The sequence below is a fragment of the Notechis scutatus genome, chromosome 2, assembly GCF_049901735.1.
Source record: "Notechis scutatus isolate UNSWTSFEM ecotype Mainland chromosome 2, rNotScu1.2, whole genome shotgun sequence".
NCBI lineage: Eukaryota > Metazoa > Chordata > Lepidosauria > Squamata > Elapidae > Notechis > Notechis scutatus.
The window spans coordinates 250,071,338-250,088,449 of NC_142010.1; the positions used below are offsets into that span (position 1 = coordinate 250,071,338).

General features: G+C 41.2%; 1 protein-coding gene across 8 annotated transcripts in view; it reads left to right on the forward strand.

Annotated features, from left to right (window-relative positions):
- The window catches only part of PDZD2 (PDZ domain containing 2), a 316,382-nt gene that overhangs the window by 213,025 nt on the left and 86,245 nt on the right, over positions 1–17,112 (forward strand). The window lies entirely within an intron of this gene.

The window sequence follows — 17,112 nt, forward strand, 5'->3', positions numbered from 1 at the left end:
TTCAAGGGTGGGATGCTTGAATGTTAAAGCAGCCACATCTTTTCGGTAAGACTGTTTCGAATACCTTCTTTGGTTATTTTTGTATGTATGTCTATATAGATATTTCACATTGCTGATGGTTCCAGTGGAAATGTGCTCTTTGCATCATGTACTTATGCAGACAATATGGAAGAGTTTTAAAGTAGCTATGGGGAACCTTCTGGAGGACATGGCTGCTTTAATGCTTTAAGATTAGGTCTTTCCTTGTACTAGTGCACTTCACAAAGTGCAAATGCACTGCCTATTGTATTCTGGACTGGAGCTTCAAATTGCCACTCCACAAGTAAACACTAAAAATTCAAGCATGCTATTTGAAAAATAATTTTTGGCAAAGCGAGCGAGGCAGAGGCCATTTCCCTAGACCTAATCATTGTATACATTTGTGTGTTTAATGTTCATCATTAGTGCCAAGTTAGTGGCAATAAGAGGCAAGCTGTTGAGCTAAGAGCTGAAGTGTTGTGTGTTTGAGGCAAAATATTGAATATTGAAATGTTGAATGATAAATATGAAGCTTTTAGCTCAGTTAATGCTCCAGGCAAAACTGAACTGAGAGCATGGAAATAATTCCTGCCATGGTTCTGCAGGCTGTTTACAAATATGCGAAAACCCAGTTGCATTTTCACTGTGTCTTGAGCTTAGTTTTTTTGTGGCTTAACTTGATGTATAAATACTCATTGTATCATGTAGATCCAGAAAATATGTTAAAAACATACAGGGCAATTCCAACTGATTAGAATGTAGCTATATGTGCAACTGCGAGCCCATTTTGCAGATCTGCAGTGCAGGGACTAGAAATACTGAGCAGTTCAAATGGGTATTTATGAATATTTTCAGATCTTCACTGCAAGACTAGCGTCATGCTGCAATTCTCATTAGTTTTCCTTAACAAAAGCGAGTGGATTTTATTTGTTTTCCATGTGTAAGAGGGCGGAGGGACATCTGCTGAGACCACAAAACCTGATGAATCTTCATGATTACAGGGGAGAGATCTTGCAAACCAAGAGTTGAAAATGTTGGCATAGCTGTTTGCAAACCAAATGAGCTCTAGGGAATAGTCTTCCATCAGCACTCAAGCTCCTGACATAATTTCCTTGGCAAGACCTTTAAACTTTCTTCAGGGTTATTGCAACCACCTGAACAAATATAATCCCCCTTTGTTTTTAAAATTATTTAGAAACACTATTTGCCTGGACTGATTTTCTTTTTTTCAAAGCTGGTTCTCTCTTCACTTGCTCATATCTTCTTTTTGCCTTCATCTAAGCTAAAGTTCACCTCAAGCCTTTGACCTTACTAATGTATAAGCACTCAACCGTAGATCCTACATGGAGCAGACCAACAAGAAACAGCACATCTTAGTATTTATAAAATACCTTTTCCTGTGTCAGAAAGCACCTCCAGGGATACTGGAGGTATCCAAAGGTACAAACCTGTAGAAGTAAAAATAGGTTTATTGTTTTTATTCATCTTCTGAATTAAAAGTTTTATTCACATGTTCATATCTGTTCCACCTAGTCTTATTGACTAGGCTGGGTTAGAAGAATCAGATTGTGGGATGACCATCATCTATGATACCTTGTTTTATATGATGGCTGCAATTCTCAATTCCCATACATTTTTTTACTCTCCAGTGAGGCTTAATTGGTCTCTCAAACATTGTCAAATGTCACCTTGACAGTTCTCTTCCCTCTCCTGATTCTTTCCACTAGAACAGGGGTGTCAAACCACTCCCACCCACCCCAGCTCTGTGAAGGGGAAAAAAACTGTTGCAATACATCCCGTGACAACAATGTGACGTGGCGAGTTTGACACCTGTGCACTAGAACATCATTATCTTATCCAGTTTAGCAGAGAACTTTCAGTTGTTTTGAAGCCATGTTATATTTTCAAAACCTTTTTGTGTCTTCTTCAAAGTCAACATTCTCTATATGGTTTGTAAGCTGAAATTTGTCTTCCTGCTTTTTGCGCTGTTTTAGATGGGCTTGTAGAACCTGTCTTTTATAAGGGGGCTTTTCATATATATGCCTAATGTAGAACCACATCTGTATTCTAGTTATACTTTTAGAGCTGTCCAATTCAACCAAGATAACTCTGGATGGGTCCCAAAAAATTCAACAAAACCTACAACACAAAAGAATAAGATAAAGGTAAAGGTTCCCCTTGCACATACGTGCTAGTCGTTTCCAACTCTAGGGGGCGGTGCTCATCTCCATTACAAAGCCGGAGAGCCAGCACTGTCCAAAGATGTCTCCATGGTCATGTGAACGGCATGACTAAACACAAAAGGCACAAAGAACACTGTTACCTTCCCACCAAAGTGGTCCGTATTTTTCTACTTGCATTTTTACATGCTTTTGAACTGCTAGGTTGGCAGAAGCTGGGACAAGTAACGGGAGCTCACTCCGTTATGTGGTGCTAGAGATTCGAACTGCTGAACTGCTGACCTTTCTGATCGACAAGCTTAGCGTCTTAGCCACTGAGCCACCCTCAAATGTGATACAGTCAGCGAAATTGGGGAAAGTTGGAGAGTTGGAGAGAGGCTGTAAAGAAAATCCAGATTTCTTGATGGCCTGTGGCAGAGCTAGCATGAGGGTGGTAACTCCATCCTATTGCTCCTTGATCCCTCATTGGTTTGCAAGACCATCAACCAAGGTATCCTTTTAAAGCCACAATTCTACAAACAATAATGAAACAATTAAAATAAAATAAAATAAAATGGTGATCCCAATAGAAATAACATCAACATCCAATTGGGGCTCCAGCACATCACAACCAGGGAAAGAGCCATGTCTCAGCAGGCTTCCTGAAGACCAGGACAGTTGGTCCAACTGCATGCCAGAAGATAGAGACCACCACCAAGTGCATACATAACAGAACAGTACAATAGAGTTGGAAGGAACCCTGGAGGTCTTCTATTTCAACCCCTAGCCGCGGCAGGAAACCTATACCATTTCAGACAAATGGTTGTCCAATCTCTTCTAAAAAATACTTCCAGTGTTGGAGCATTCACAACTTCTGGTGGCAAGTTGTTTCTCCTTAGTTCCAGGTTGCTTCTGTCCTTAATTAGTTTCCATCCATTTTTTTCTTGTCCTGCCGTCAGGAACTTGTTTGAATACTTCCTGGGACCCATCAGATTGGAGCTACCAGATATCTGAATCAGCAAAGGAGGATGTGGGCCATTAGAAAGAAGGACAAATGGAGGTGGGGAGAAGAGAACACATTAACTTTTTAACTATTTTGGCATCTGCAAGAAAAATTACAGTGGAAAACTGCATGCAATAAGAAAAAAAAAGAGAGAGGCCTGCGTGTATAAGGAATGATTTGCTGGCATCAGGCTAGTTTTTCAATCCCAAGAATGTGCTAGAGCTGGTTAGGAGGCAAAAGCTTTCAGTGTGTCACTGATTAAATCTTTTCAGGAAGAGATAGCTTGTAGATTTAAAAAAAACAAAAAAAAAAACAGACAATACCTGATTTTAACACTATGCCTGTTAATACATGTTCTCCTTTTGCTGGCAACCCTATATACTAACGAGATGTTTCATTGTTTGAATGAAGAGATCTGAATCATGCCTTTCCTATCAGAGCATAAGGGGTAGGAAGACTAGGGATGCAAAATGGATAAGCAACATTGTGAGTTGCACTTGGAAGCTGCCTGGGAACCAGTGCAGCTCCACCGGGTGGTGGCAGCATACAGACTTAGTGAGAAGCATCCTTAAACATGAGTCAGCAAGTGTGGGGCAGCAGGCAAAAAAAGCTCATATGATCCTTGTTTTTAAAATTATTTAGAAACACTATTTGCCTGTAAAATTGGAGAGATAACGTCTTAGAGTGATTGATATCATGGATACTTTCTGGATGCTTGACAATCACATGAAGTATTAGTACTGCTTTATAAAGCCTTAGTAAGACCACACCTGGAATATTGCATCTAGTTTTTGGTCACCACATTACAAAAAAGATATTGAGACTTTGGAAAAAGTGCAAAGAAGAGCAACTAAGATGGTTAAGGACCTGGAGACGAAGACATACGAAGAACAGTTGCAAGATTTGGGTTTGGCTGGTCTAAAGAAAAAAGGACTGGGGGGAACATGATAGCAGTATTCCAGTATTTGAGATGCTGCCACAAAGAGGAGGGGGTCAACTTATTTTCCAAAGCACCAGAAGGCAAGACAAGGAACAATGGATGGAAACTAAACAATCAGAGAAACAACCTGGAATTAAGGTGAAATTTCCTAGCAGTGAGGGCAATTAACCAGTGCAACAGCATGCATTCAGAATTTGTAGGGGCTTCATCACTGGAGTTTGTAAGAAGAGACTGGACAGTCACTTGGCTGAAATTGCATAGGATCTCTTGCTTGAGCAGGGGGTTGGACTAGAAGATCTCCAAGGTCCCTTCTAGCTCTATTCTGATTCTGATCCACAATCACCCATGATGCTGCATTCTGGACCATTTGTACATTCCAGATGGTCTTCAGTGGCAGCCGCATATAGAGTGCTTTGCAGTAATCCTACCGGGATGCAAGTAAGGTTCTGAGAGAATAAAATAGGGCCAGCAACAGGCACACAAGACAAAATTGTGCAAAGATCCTCTTGGCGACAACTGCCAGTGGTGGCATTCAAATTGTTTTACCACTGGTTCAGTGGGCATGGCTTGGTGGGCATCTTTGTGTGCATGCAGAGGCTTTCCGATTGATCTTCTCCTGCACTCCTTCACTCTCCCTGTGTCTTCAACAGCTGACGCATAGCAATCAGCTGTACCGCATGTTGCAGCTGAGCATCAAAAGCAGCAAATAAAGGTCAGTATGGAGCCGGAGCTGGTGGAATGGCCCAACAGCTGATTGTTGGAGCGAACTGGTTCACTCCTGGATTATCTTCAGAGCTACCGGTTCAGCCAAACCGGGCCAAACCGGTAGAATCCCACTCCTGACAACTGCTAAATACTCCTCAAGCAGGAGCTAGGAGTCCAGGAAGGCTCCCCAGTTGCATACTGAGTCTAAGCCGGGCAGTATCGCCCAGATCAATTTCAAAGGTCCAATCCTTGGACTCAAGGACCCCAGACCCACAGCCACTCAGCCTTGCCATGGTAAAAACTCAAACCCATTCTTCCCCATCTAAGCACTCCCAGCCTCCAGGTATTTGAGAGCTTCATCAGGGTGGCTGGAGGTAGAGACGTACAATCGACAAAACCCCCTAGGAGTAATGATTTCGCTATCTAGAGCAGTGTTTCTCAACCTTTGCAACTTTAAGACCTGTGGACTTCAACTCCCATAATTCCTCAGGAATTCTGGATGTTGAAGTCCATAGGTCTTAAAGTTGCCAAGATTGAAAAACACTGAACCAGAGACTGACCTTTGCTCTAAGTCTTTTCTCTCTCTGAAACTATGACCTGGATTGAGACTGGTTTGACTTTTGACTTCTAGACCAACTCACTGATTCTTTCTCTGTTTGTTTCTTTGGCTATGCATAACTTTTTGGAATTTAGCTTTGGACTATAAAATGGCAGTTTTGCTATTTTTCCTAAGCCTACACAGGAGAGATAGTAAAGTCCAAGTGCTCAATTAACAATGATAGAATAGTGAAGTTAACTCCCCGATTCCTGGGGTCTTCCTTTGTGAATGAATCTTCATTCTTCTGATTTGAAAGGAAACATTCCTCTTGAGATGAACTTTCATTCAAACCTAGTTTCTTTTAATGAATGGAAATCCTGTTTAGGGGATGTCCCTGTTCCAAGTATTTTCTCTCTTTTGAATATAGGTCCCAGGATGCTACTCGAAGGCCAAATATAATCCTTATCTTGGGACAAATTATACACCCTGCTTTATGTTATTTGTGAACCAAACTAATGTGGTTAAACCAAACCGTGATTTAGAATGACAATATATTCCTAACCAAGATTTATGGCCTGTTTCCAAAGGCCTTGGATGCGTTCTCTGGCTCCCCCATTATGGCTTTTCTTATTCCTGTCATTTTCTGCTCCAACAACTCATTACATTCAACCTAATTTTGAAAGCTTATCTTACTACATTGAAGAAAGCTGCAGGAATTCTTTTCTTCCCATAGATTACCAGCAGTAGAATTAATTCACTGCAGATAAAGCGTAGACTGATATTACTTCCTGCTCAAACATTGAAGGGCTGATCTTGCACATTCTACAAAATAAAAGTTTAGATTTACGACTGAGTGCAGTTGAGTAAGAAGCTACTGATAGTCATGCCTCCCATTGTGCATTTGCATTGGGGGTGGTGGTGGAAGAGGGCAAGTAACATGCAATATAACTATGTTAATTTATAGGACAATGCAGTGGTGGGAATCAAATAATTTAACAACTGGTTCTCTGCCCTAATGATTTCTTCCAACAACCAGTTCACCAAATTTCTCAGAAACTTAACAACCAGTTCTCTGGAACTGGTGCGAACTGGCTGAATCACACCCTGGGATCATGTCATGAAGTTCATAGAGATAGTCCTCAGCTCCCAAATTGTCACTTACTGGTTCCAAGTTCCAAAGGATTCTCCTGGGGGATACTTACAGCCTGGATTCAAACTTGATTATGATTATGCCCCTTCCCCTGTAGTCATGTGACTTCACTTTGGGCACTCAGCAACCAGGCTGCATTCTGCACTTACAGCCATTAATCGTCTCCTGCAATTTTACAACAGTTCTGCCAAATTCTAGCATTTACTTTCGGTTTGCAATAGTGGCGATATCTGTAGGATGAGCTTGGGGGTTGGTTTCTGAACGTTTCATTACCAGGCTAGGTAACCTCTCCAGTGGAGTTTAGGGGATGTTGGTGTGCTTCTGGCCATAAGGGCTTCAGGTGTGGGTGTATCAAGTGAGGGCCTTGTGATGGGTCAGGTGTGAGTCCTCCTCAAGTCTTATGATGGGTTTTGTGATAGAGAGACCTACATCAGGGTCAGGGTTATTGGGAGGTGAACTGCTAGTCCAGGGGGGTGTTTCGTTAGCAACCCGCCAGCAGTTCACCTCCCAATGACCCTATAACTATATGATCAAGACTCCGTCCTTTTTATCCTGACTTTTTTGACCTCCCCCTCCTCAGTCTCATCTGTTTATTGATATGAAATTACCTTGAAGTTAAGAATTTAATCAAACACTTCTCTAATAGTTGCACTAGTCACTTGGAACTAATTATACCAGTGGTGGGATTCAATTTTTTTTACTACCGGTTCTATGGGCGTGGTTTGGTGGGTGTGGCTTGGTGGGCGTGGCTTGGTGGGCGTGGTAGGGGAAGGATATTGTAAAATCTCCATTCCCTCCCCACTTCTGGGGGAAGGTTACTGCAACATCCCCATTCCCTCCCCGCCCCACTAACCTGCTTTCCAGCTCCGTTCTCCTGTGCAGGGCAACAAAAGAAGACCCAGCCAATCAGCTGGGACTCGGGAGGCAGAGAACAGATGGGGGCAGGGCCAGTCAGAGGTGGGATTTGCCGGTTCTCCGAACTACTCAAAATTTCCGCTGCCGGTTCTCCAGAACTGGTGAGAACCTGCTGAATACCACTTCTGAATTATACTTTTGGGCGGAATTGTAATAATTGTATAACAAAATAAACTTTATTCTCTTCATTTTTCTCCCAGCATTCAGAGTGGTTTCTGTAAAAGCATATTGGGAAGTATACCATCGCATTAAAAATCTTTTAATGTCTTTTTCAGAATAGAAGGGAAGCAATAACACCATTCATAGATCTGAGCATGTGTGTAAAGCTGAGAGCCTTTTAATGATCGCCCCAAATTGTGTTGTAGCCACAATGGGTTTATTTCCTTAGTCCTATATTCTGGAATGAATAATGGATTGTTTGATTCACTTAAAGGCTAAATTCATAGTTTTGTTCACAGAATAATTGCAGACGCCTCTGGCACATCTGAAGATTTGAAGCTGCAATGTTATTTATCATCTAATAGTTTTTGGGTGCCCCATATTACAAATTAGCTAAGGTCTGGTTTTATATGCAACCCATAAGATAGTTCACATTCCTGCTTCTCAGTTTTGTGCTAAAATCGCAATCACATTCAGCTCTACTGTGGTCACTACAGATAGATCTCAATTAGTGTGTTTAATGAATCCTATAAAATGGCCGCATTGTTTGAATTCAAAATACCTGAAGTGACATTTCTATGGAAAATAGAATAATTGGTTCCAACTTGATGGAAACAGGCAATAAAAATTTTTAAACGTAATGTTTATATCTATCTTAATGAAACATTACAGTTAAGGGTAAAAAGAATATCGTTACAGTTTAAATTTATGGTTAATAATGTCAGAGAGTAAAGCAAAATAAAAATGAAAAAAATCCTACCGTAAATTCAAGTTATTCCAACATCTTGTCCTAATTTAGTGTTGCTATGACTACATTCATGTTGTTCAGTTGTATCAAATTTTTGTTCTAATGTTATAATGAACTTTTAAAATTTTTATTGTTTTCCTGATTTTTTTCCTCTATTTTCCACACATGAAGATTAGCAGCAACTGAAATCCCAACCACAACTGTGTACATCTCATTAACTGCATTTTGAGTCCATTAAACTTCACCTGGTATCAATTTACAATTCACACTAAATCAAATATTGCAATATTTTAACTCGCAACTTGAATGCAAGTTATAGAATAAGTGGAAGGAGTGTTTGATATGTTTGACGCATTGAGTTATTTGTAAAAATAAAGATGGGATGCAAGTAAATGATAAATAAAAATATATATAAAGCAATCTTTTTAGGTTGTTTTATAACAGAGAAATAATACAGGCACTTCTCAGGTTATGACCATTCGTTCAGCAAGGTTTAAAAGTTCTTTGTTACCTCACCGCTGAAAAAAATGGTACTCATCATGGGTCCTTACCACTGATGGAATTCAAAATATTTTACTACTGGTTTTGTGGGTGCACGTGGAGTGTTCTAAAAAGAAAGAATAGAATAGAATGGAATGGAATGGAATGGAATAGAATAGAATAGAATAGAATAGAATAGAATAGAATAGAATTCTTTATTGGCCAAGTGTGATTGGACACACAAGGAATTTGTCTTGCATATGCTCTCAGTGTACATAAAAGAAAGATACATTCGTCAACAGTCAAGAATCATAAGGTACAACACTTAATAATAGTCATAAGGTACAATAAGCAATCAAATCATACTAGGAAACAGTCAATAAAAATCGTTAGGATACAAGCGACAAAGTTACAGTCATACAGCCATAAGTGGGAGGAGGTGGGTGAAAGGAAGGATGGGAAGATTAACAGTAATAGTAGTGCAGACTTTGTAAATAGTTGGACAGTGTTGAGGGAATTATTTATTTAGCAGAGTGATGGCGATTGGGAAAAAACTGTTCTTGTGTCTAGTTGTTCTGGTGTGCAGCGCTCTATAGCATCGTTTTGAGGGTAGGAGTTTCATATAAGCATGAAAACTTATCTTACCATCAGTGCTGGTGAGTAAAACAGCTGAGATGTGGCAATTTGCTCTGCCTTGCCTATCAGCTGAGCAACAAATAAATATAGGACAGGAAAGGGTGGGGGCAGGTAGGTGGGACCAACTGCTGACCAGCGCTACCTGATCGCTAGAACCGGTGCGAACCAGCAGCATACCACCATTGGTCCTTACAATTCTAGCCACGGCAGTATCCCCACAGTCCCCAATTATGATTTCTGTCAGCTTCCTGCAAGCAAAATCTGTGGGGGAAACCCTCCGGGAGTGTTGGAAACAGCGGTCATATGAGGTCCTTGCTTAACAACCTGTGCAGTCCTTGTTAATGCTGAGAACTGGGGATTTATAGAATTGCCGTTGCTAGGCGACATGGTTACATGATGTTGTGATGGCAATAGTGGTCCCAATTGTCATCATAAGCCAAGGATTACTTGTATTTTGCTTTTCCTCTGGAAAGGGAATCAAATCTCACTCCTTTCCATGTCGTTTATGAAGCCATATCTGCTTCAGCAGAGAGAAAGTCTCATCTCCGTAGCATGCTTGTAAGCTATCTGCTTTAGAGAGCTGTTGGCAACAAGCTTGTCAGCAGATAAATTGGGCTGAATATTCTAGCAGTCTGACTGGATTCATATAGTACTCTAAGTCATAGTTTATTTAATTGTGCTTTCCTGAATAAACCACACTTGGTTAATTATAAAACTTCAATTATAAGCTCCGTATGATTGGGTTTACAGAATATACAGAGTCCAAATGAAACAGAGTGTAATTTATAGTGATGGCAAAAGATCCATCGTTGATTGGGATTACATTTCTCACTAAACCAAGATTTGCTTAACAAGTGATAATCGGCTTCATGCAACACATTATGACCTAAACCATGGTTTAGTAAACACAAATGCTGGATTAACACAAAACCAGGTGACAAGAAATACATGATATTTACACAGTATGCCAATCCAGTCTCTGTGTAAAGAGTTTTACTAGCTCCAGAGGTTTCACACAAATGAAGGGGTAAGGCAAAGGTGTATCCTGGCCCCATTGTTATTATTAGTTCCAGAGGTGGCATTATTCTTCAACCATTTCTTTCCATTTTACTGATTTATAATTTTTTAAACGGCTGTAATTATAACCAATTCTAAGTAGTGTAAATCAAAGCAAAGGACATAAAGTCACAAATAAAATAACAAAAAGATTACAGAAGAGGTTGCCTGTAATCATCACAACTTAAAGGCATTAATGACCAATATGGTCTTGCGAAAATGCAAAGAGGACCAGAAGACAACTGTATCTCCAGATTAGAGTTTTCTGAAAAGACCAGCTATTTATCCTGAGTGAGATCTTCATCAGATCCTCTTGCAAAGTTTCGACTGGACCAGCAGAGTCATATTTGGCTAGAAGGTTGCTGATGTATTTCAATAGAGTAGAGTAGAGTAGAGTAGAGTAGAGTAGAGTAGAGTACAATACAATACAATACAATACAATACAATACAATACAATACAGCTGGAAGGGACCTTGGAGGTCTTCTAGTCCAGCCCCCTGCTCAAGCAGGAGATCCTATACCATTTCAGACAAGTGATTGTCTAATCTCTTCTTAAAAACTTCCAGTGATGGAGCTCCCATGATTTCTGGAGGCAAGCTGTTCCATTGGTTAATTGTCCTCACCGTTAGGAAGTTTCTCCTGAATTCCAGATTACTTTACTCTTTCATTAGTTTCCAACCATTGTTTCTTGTTCTGCCCTCCGGTGCTTTGGAGAATAATTTGAGTCCCTCTTCTTTGTGGCAGCCCCTCAAATAGTGGAACACTGCTATCATGTCACCTCTAATTCTTCTTTTCTTTAGACTAACCAAAATATGAACTATCTTGCTGCAGCAAGTCATTTCACAAACCATAAAATTCATTACACTTAATGCAGAGCTGCTACCCAAAGCTCCAGAAATACAGCACAATTTATGTAAATTCCAGATGCTGAATTGGGCATCTCTGCACTTTCATCGAAAACTCTTATTTATTTATTTATTTAAATATGCCATCTTTACAATTTAAAGACTGTTCAGACTTGTCTTACAAAATACACAATATTCACAAAATCAGGGCAACAACAACAACAAAAAAGAGCTTAATGAAGGCTGCCCAAATGAATAAACTTTACACGCTGTCAATTTTATGTTGCCGAGGATTTCTTCAAATCAATTCCCATTGCTTCTGTACAGCTTTTTTTTTTTAGACCTTATTGCAAACGACAACATAAACTCTGTTTTTGCTTGTGGAAATAAGCAAACAACCTTCCGTTTTGATTCATTAATGATGAAGCTGCAGTATGTACGAAAGCAAAGAATTTAAGCATCCTGTCCGATCTGGGGTACAACCCAGGTTTTTTGGCACAATCCTGATCTGTCTCTCAAAAGTTGCATCATAGGCTTGCAGTTCAAGATATAGATTGCTCCCAATATAAATGCATCTTTTTCATAGCCAGTGCTTTCCTGACGGAGGCAAATAACTCCTAGAAGCAACATGATTATTTTTTAAAAAATGCTATTCTCATTTGGGGCCTGTTGTATAAGATAGATAACCCATTTTTCACACATAATGAGATAGAAAATTACATTCCAGCTCCAGCCTAATTGTCTTTGTAGCATATGCATAGAGACATTTATGCTTCTTTTAAATGCAAATTTCATCTAGATCTCTTTAAGTGATGCAAACAGAAGGGAAGTTCAGAAACAAGTGGTGGGGGAATCCATCCAAAGTTAAGCATTTGCCCTACTAGACTGAGTGGGAGCTTATTGATTGATTCAGATAGTTCAGTACTGCCTCTGTGGAGTTGCAGCAATCACTGGGAATAAACCAGGATATTATGCAAAGCTCAGTCTATGGCTTCATATCCTGGCTTGTTCCGTGCTAGTAACCATTTCCCATACTTCTGAAAGCAGGAAAGTGATAAATTTGCATGTTTGTTCAAAGGAGCTACAGATTTTTTAATGTTTTTTAAAGGAATGGTTGTAAGTTGTCTTGTTTGGCTCTGCAACCAAACAAGACAGAGACAGACTTCAACAAATAATTAGAACTGCAGAAAAAGCTATTGCTACCAACCTGCCTTCCATTGAGGACCAGTAGTCTCTGCGAGTCAAAAAGAGGGCCGTGAAAATATTTTCAGACCCCTCACATCCTGGACATAAATTGTTTCAACTCCTTCCCTCAAAATGATGCTATAGGGCACTGTACACCAGAAGAACTAGACACAGGGATAGTTTTTTCCCAAATGCCATCACTCTGCTAAACAACTAATTCCCACAACAGTTTCAAATTTACTAAGATTATATTACTGTTTCTCTTCTCATCCTTTCTAGTACCTTCCTTTTCCAACTTATGACTATAACCGTGTTGCTTGTAGCTTTACAATTAATATTGTTCCATTTGTTTCCTAGTATGATTGATTGCTTATTAGTAACCTATGACTATTAGTAAGTGTTCTATCTTATGATTCATGAAGAATGTATTTTATGTATACTGAGAGCATTTGCACCAAAGACAAATTCCTTGTGTGTCCAATCACACTTGGCCAATAAACTTCCATTCCATTCTATTCTGTTCTATTCTGTTCTGTTCTATTCTATTCTATTCTATTCTATTCTATTCTATTCTATTCTATTCTATTCTATTCTATTCTATTCTATTCTGCTCTACTCTACTCTACTCTACTCTACTCTACTCTATAGACAGGGACAGAGTGCCAAATTCTGTAGCAATCCACAAAGAAGGGGCCATGGGTAAAATCTCCCCTTGCCTGTGAACTTCAATTGAAACCAGCCAGAGAAAGGAGAGAACCTATAAAACACTAACCCCCTACCATCAAAGGTGGTTTAAAAGGATACCTTGGTTGATGGTCTTGAAAACCAATGAGTGATCAAGGAGAAAATAGGATGGAGTTACCACCCTCATGCTAGTTCTGCCACAGGTCATCAATAAATCTGGATTTTCTTTACAGCCTCTCTCCAACTCCCCAACTTTCCCCAATTTCTCTTACTGTATCACATTTGATCCTGCTCTGTTCAGTTTGGCAAGAATTATCCTGCCAAGGGATGAATAGACTTCTAAGCTCTCCTTTTGTATAATTTCTTTCAACCTTTCTATTGAACTGGAAAGGATAAAAAGGGTAGCTTCTTCCTACTCTCCATTTCTCTATCTTCTTTTCCAGCCAGTGAAGAAGTGGAATGGCATGGCAAGAAATGGCTTTATTTCACTCCCAATGTCAGCCTTGGAAGCCATTTTTTACTTGGAAGCTTCGAGGCTGCCACATTTAGTGCCTGGGAATTTGGGAGGGGGGAATTTCATAGTGAGGTAGAAGATTAGACACAACAACATTCTTTCTCAGAGAGTCAAGGACATGTTGCCCTGCACCTGAAGTGGAGTGACTGTGGGGGATGTCTCCAGTTGGGATGAAGATTTGATTGGGCCATGTGATGGACTGATGAATGCAGGAGATGGATCTTTGATTTGTCTTTTGGGAAGGGAAAACCCAGAACTCTCAGATTCAGGTTTTCCCAGATGTGCCAATATGACAACTCCAATAAAATGGAACTTTGAGGAAATGCTTGTCTCAGAGTTCATTGGTTTGGAGTTGGTTAGTTGGAACACTGACACCCAAAGCCAAATTAACTAATAGCAAACAACAGCCTAACAAACCCTATCTCCTCTAGCACTGATGATGGGACGTAGTTTGGTAATGAAATATCTGCAAGAAAACAACCAAGCTCAGAGAGCATCAATTCAACTCTGAGCTCCAAATATTCTCTTCCATCCATGCCAATTTCTTGATTTACATAATAATGTGTTCTATGAAGCAGATGCAGAGGTAGTATTCAGCAGGTTCTGACCAATTCTGGAGAACCGGTAGCGGAAATTTTGAGTAGTTCGGAGAACCGGCAAATCCCACCTCTGACTGGCCCCGCCCCCATCTGTTCTCTGCCTCCGAAGTCCCAGCTGATTGGCTGGGACTTCTTTGGTTGCCCTGCACAGGAGAACGGAGCTGGAAAGCAGGTTAGTAGGGTGGGGAGGGAATGGGATTTTGCAGTATCCTTCCCCTGCCATGCCCACCAAGCCACACCACGCCCACCAAGCCACGCCCAGAAAACCATAGTAGTAGAAATTTTTGAATCCCAGATGTAATATAGAAACAGTGTGACATGTGACTGACTTTTCTCATTAATAGTACTGTTATTCTCTTAAGTCTGATTCTGTAGAGTGTATGAATATCAGTGGGAGCGGAGAAAAGGAGCTGGAATGCGATATAATAAGCATCAGCATTTTGAGTAAGTTGCCCTCAGTAGTGGAAAACCTTTAAAAGGAGGAGAAAAAGCTTTCTAGCCCTGAAATCTTTATCATCTGTAAGCTGATCTGTTCTATTACCGCAAACATATTGCTCTTCCTCCTAAAACAATATTAGACTAAGTCCTTGGGGCCTGTTGCCTGCAAAATATTGCTAACAAGGAAGTTATGAAGCAACTGTTGTGCTGTTACTGAGAAGAAGAAAAAACCCTGCCAGATGTAGGGAAAACATCCCCCCTTGTACTCTTCCCACCAATAACCCACCCTCTTTCAAGCATTCCAAGCATACTGAAGTCTCTTTTTTCAACACAAAAGGAAATGCCAAGAAAAAACGGTATCCGGAATCAAGGTGTGCTGCTTTTAACCAGAGCCTGCTGGGCTTAGAGCCAGGAATTTGTGCAGATTTCTAAGGGCTAAAATGGATCACTTCAGAACATTCGGGATGTATTACAGGTTTCCTCCTGGATTCAGTTTGGAAAGTTCGTGCGCGTATTTTGTAGTAAATCTCTCAGATGTGTGTTGGTGGAGACAGGGTTTTTTTTTTGGGGGGGTGTATGCATAACTGCATCTTTGTGGATTGTTTTCTTCCTTAGTGAGCCATTAGGAAAAAAAATCCGTCTTTCATGCCGTTGTTTATACAGGTATTCCATGGCGTACAGCGGTTTGCTTAATAACTATTCAAAGCAATGACAATGCTGAAAAAAGTGACTTACAGCTGCTCTTCGCACTTACAACCATTGCAGTGGTGTGTAGGCAGGGGTGGGCGGCTGTGGGTTGGCATGGGTTCGGGCGATCCTCAAGCTGAGATTGTGCGCAGTTCGGCGAACCAGTAAATCCCACCCCCTGGCTGGTCCTGCCCACCTCGCCCCTCCCAGGAGTCCCCACGTGGCCCATTTTGGATCCCAGGTAAGTACAAGGCTCGGGGAGGGCAAAAAATGGGCCTACTGAAGGCTCTAGAGCAGAGGTCTCCAACCTAGGCAACTTTAAGACTTGTGGACTTCAACTCCCAGAATTCTCCAGCCAGCTATGCTGGCTGGAGAATTCTGGGAGCTGAAGTCCACAAGTCTTAAAGTTGCCAAGGTTGGAGACCTCTGCTCTAGAGGGTCTCCAAAGTCTGGGGGAGGCCATTTTCGTCCTCTTGGAGGCTCGAGAAAAGCTTCCGGAGCTTGGTGAGGGTGAAAAACAGGCCTCCCGGAAGTTCCGGAAGGATGGAAACGGGCCCATTTCTGGCCTCTGGAGGTTGGGGAGACCGTTTTCGCCCTCCCAGAGGCTGGAGGAAAGACTCCAACGCCCAGGGAGGGTGAAAATTATTCAGCGTTTTGCAGCGTTAATTCAGCGCCAGAAAAATAAACACAGATGGCTGATGCTTCATTTAACTTCTTTATAAACACAAGTAATTTTTTTTACAATACCAGTGGTAGATTCTTCATCATGGAGCAAACTCAAACAGAAGCAGATAAGTTACAGGTTCAGAGCAGAGCTCTTAGTCTTCAGCAAGCAAGCAAGTTAGTTTCTCTTTCACTTCAGTTCAGCAGGCAAGCAAGAGGAGAGAAGCAGTTTCATTTTCAACAGACTGACTCAGAGCTCAGCAGAGCCGCAGAGCTTAATATAGAGCCCCGCCTAGGCTACTTCTAGTTTCAGTTTCCAAATAGTTCTCATTGGCTGACTTAGTTGCTGCGCCTATTCATTGGCTGACCTTGTTATCATGCTCTATTCCAGTTCATGAATATACTCTGACAAAAATGCCACCCCCGCCATGATGCAGGAGGCTGGTTTGGCCATGCCCACCATGGCCACGCCCACCCAGCAACCAGGCAGAGAACCAGTTCCTGACATTTTTGAAGCCCACCCCTGGGTATAGGATACTTTGTCCCGTCCGACTCGTCCCAGCTAACTTACCGTGGGACAATTCAATACAGAATAGCTCTCAAGAGAGAGGGAGAGGGAGGGAGGGAGGGAGAGAAATGGATTGCAGTGGGCTTTGTCTTTCTTTAGGTATGAACCATCTCAACTTAGAAGTCCTCAAAGCTGGGGTGAGCTGCAATTCTATTTGCCCCTCTCTCGAGTTATTCTGTGTTGAATTGTCCCGCGGTGAGTTGTCGCGTGGCGAGTCGTCCTGCTGCAAGTTGGCTGCGACGAGTCGGCCAGGGAGGGTTGCCCTATTTCAATTACAGTGTCCCCGTGGTCACATAAGGGGGCGTGCATAAGCGCACCAACGTGCCTACCGTCCCTGTCCTATTGTTTCTTTTATTTTTCTTATATGTACCCATTTCATGTATGCATAACTACCCTGTTTCTCCAACAATACGGCCTCCCCC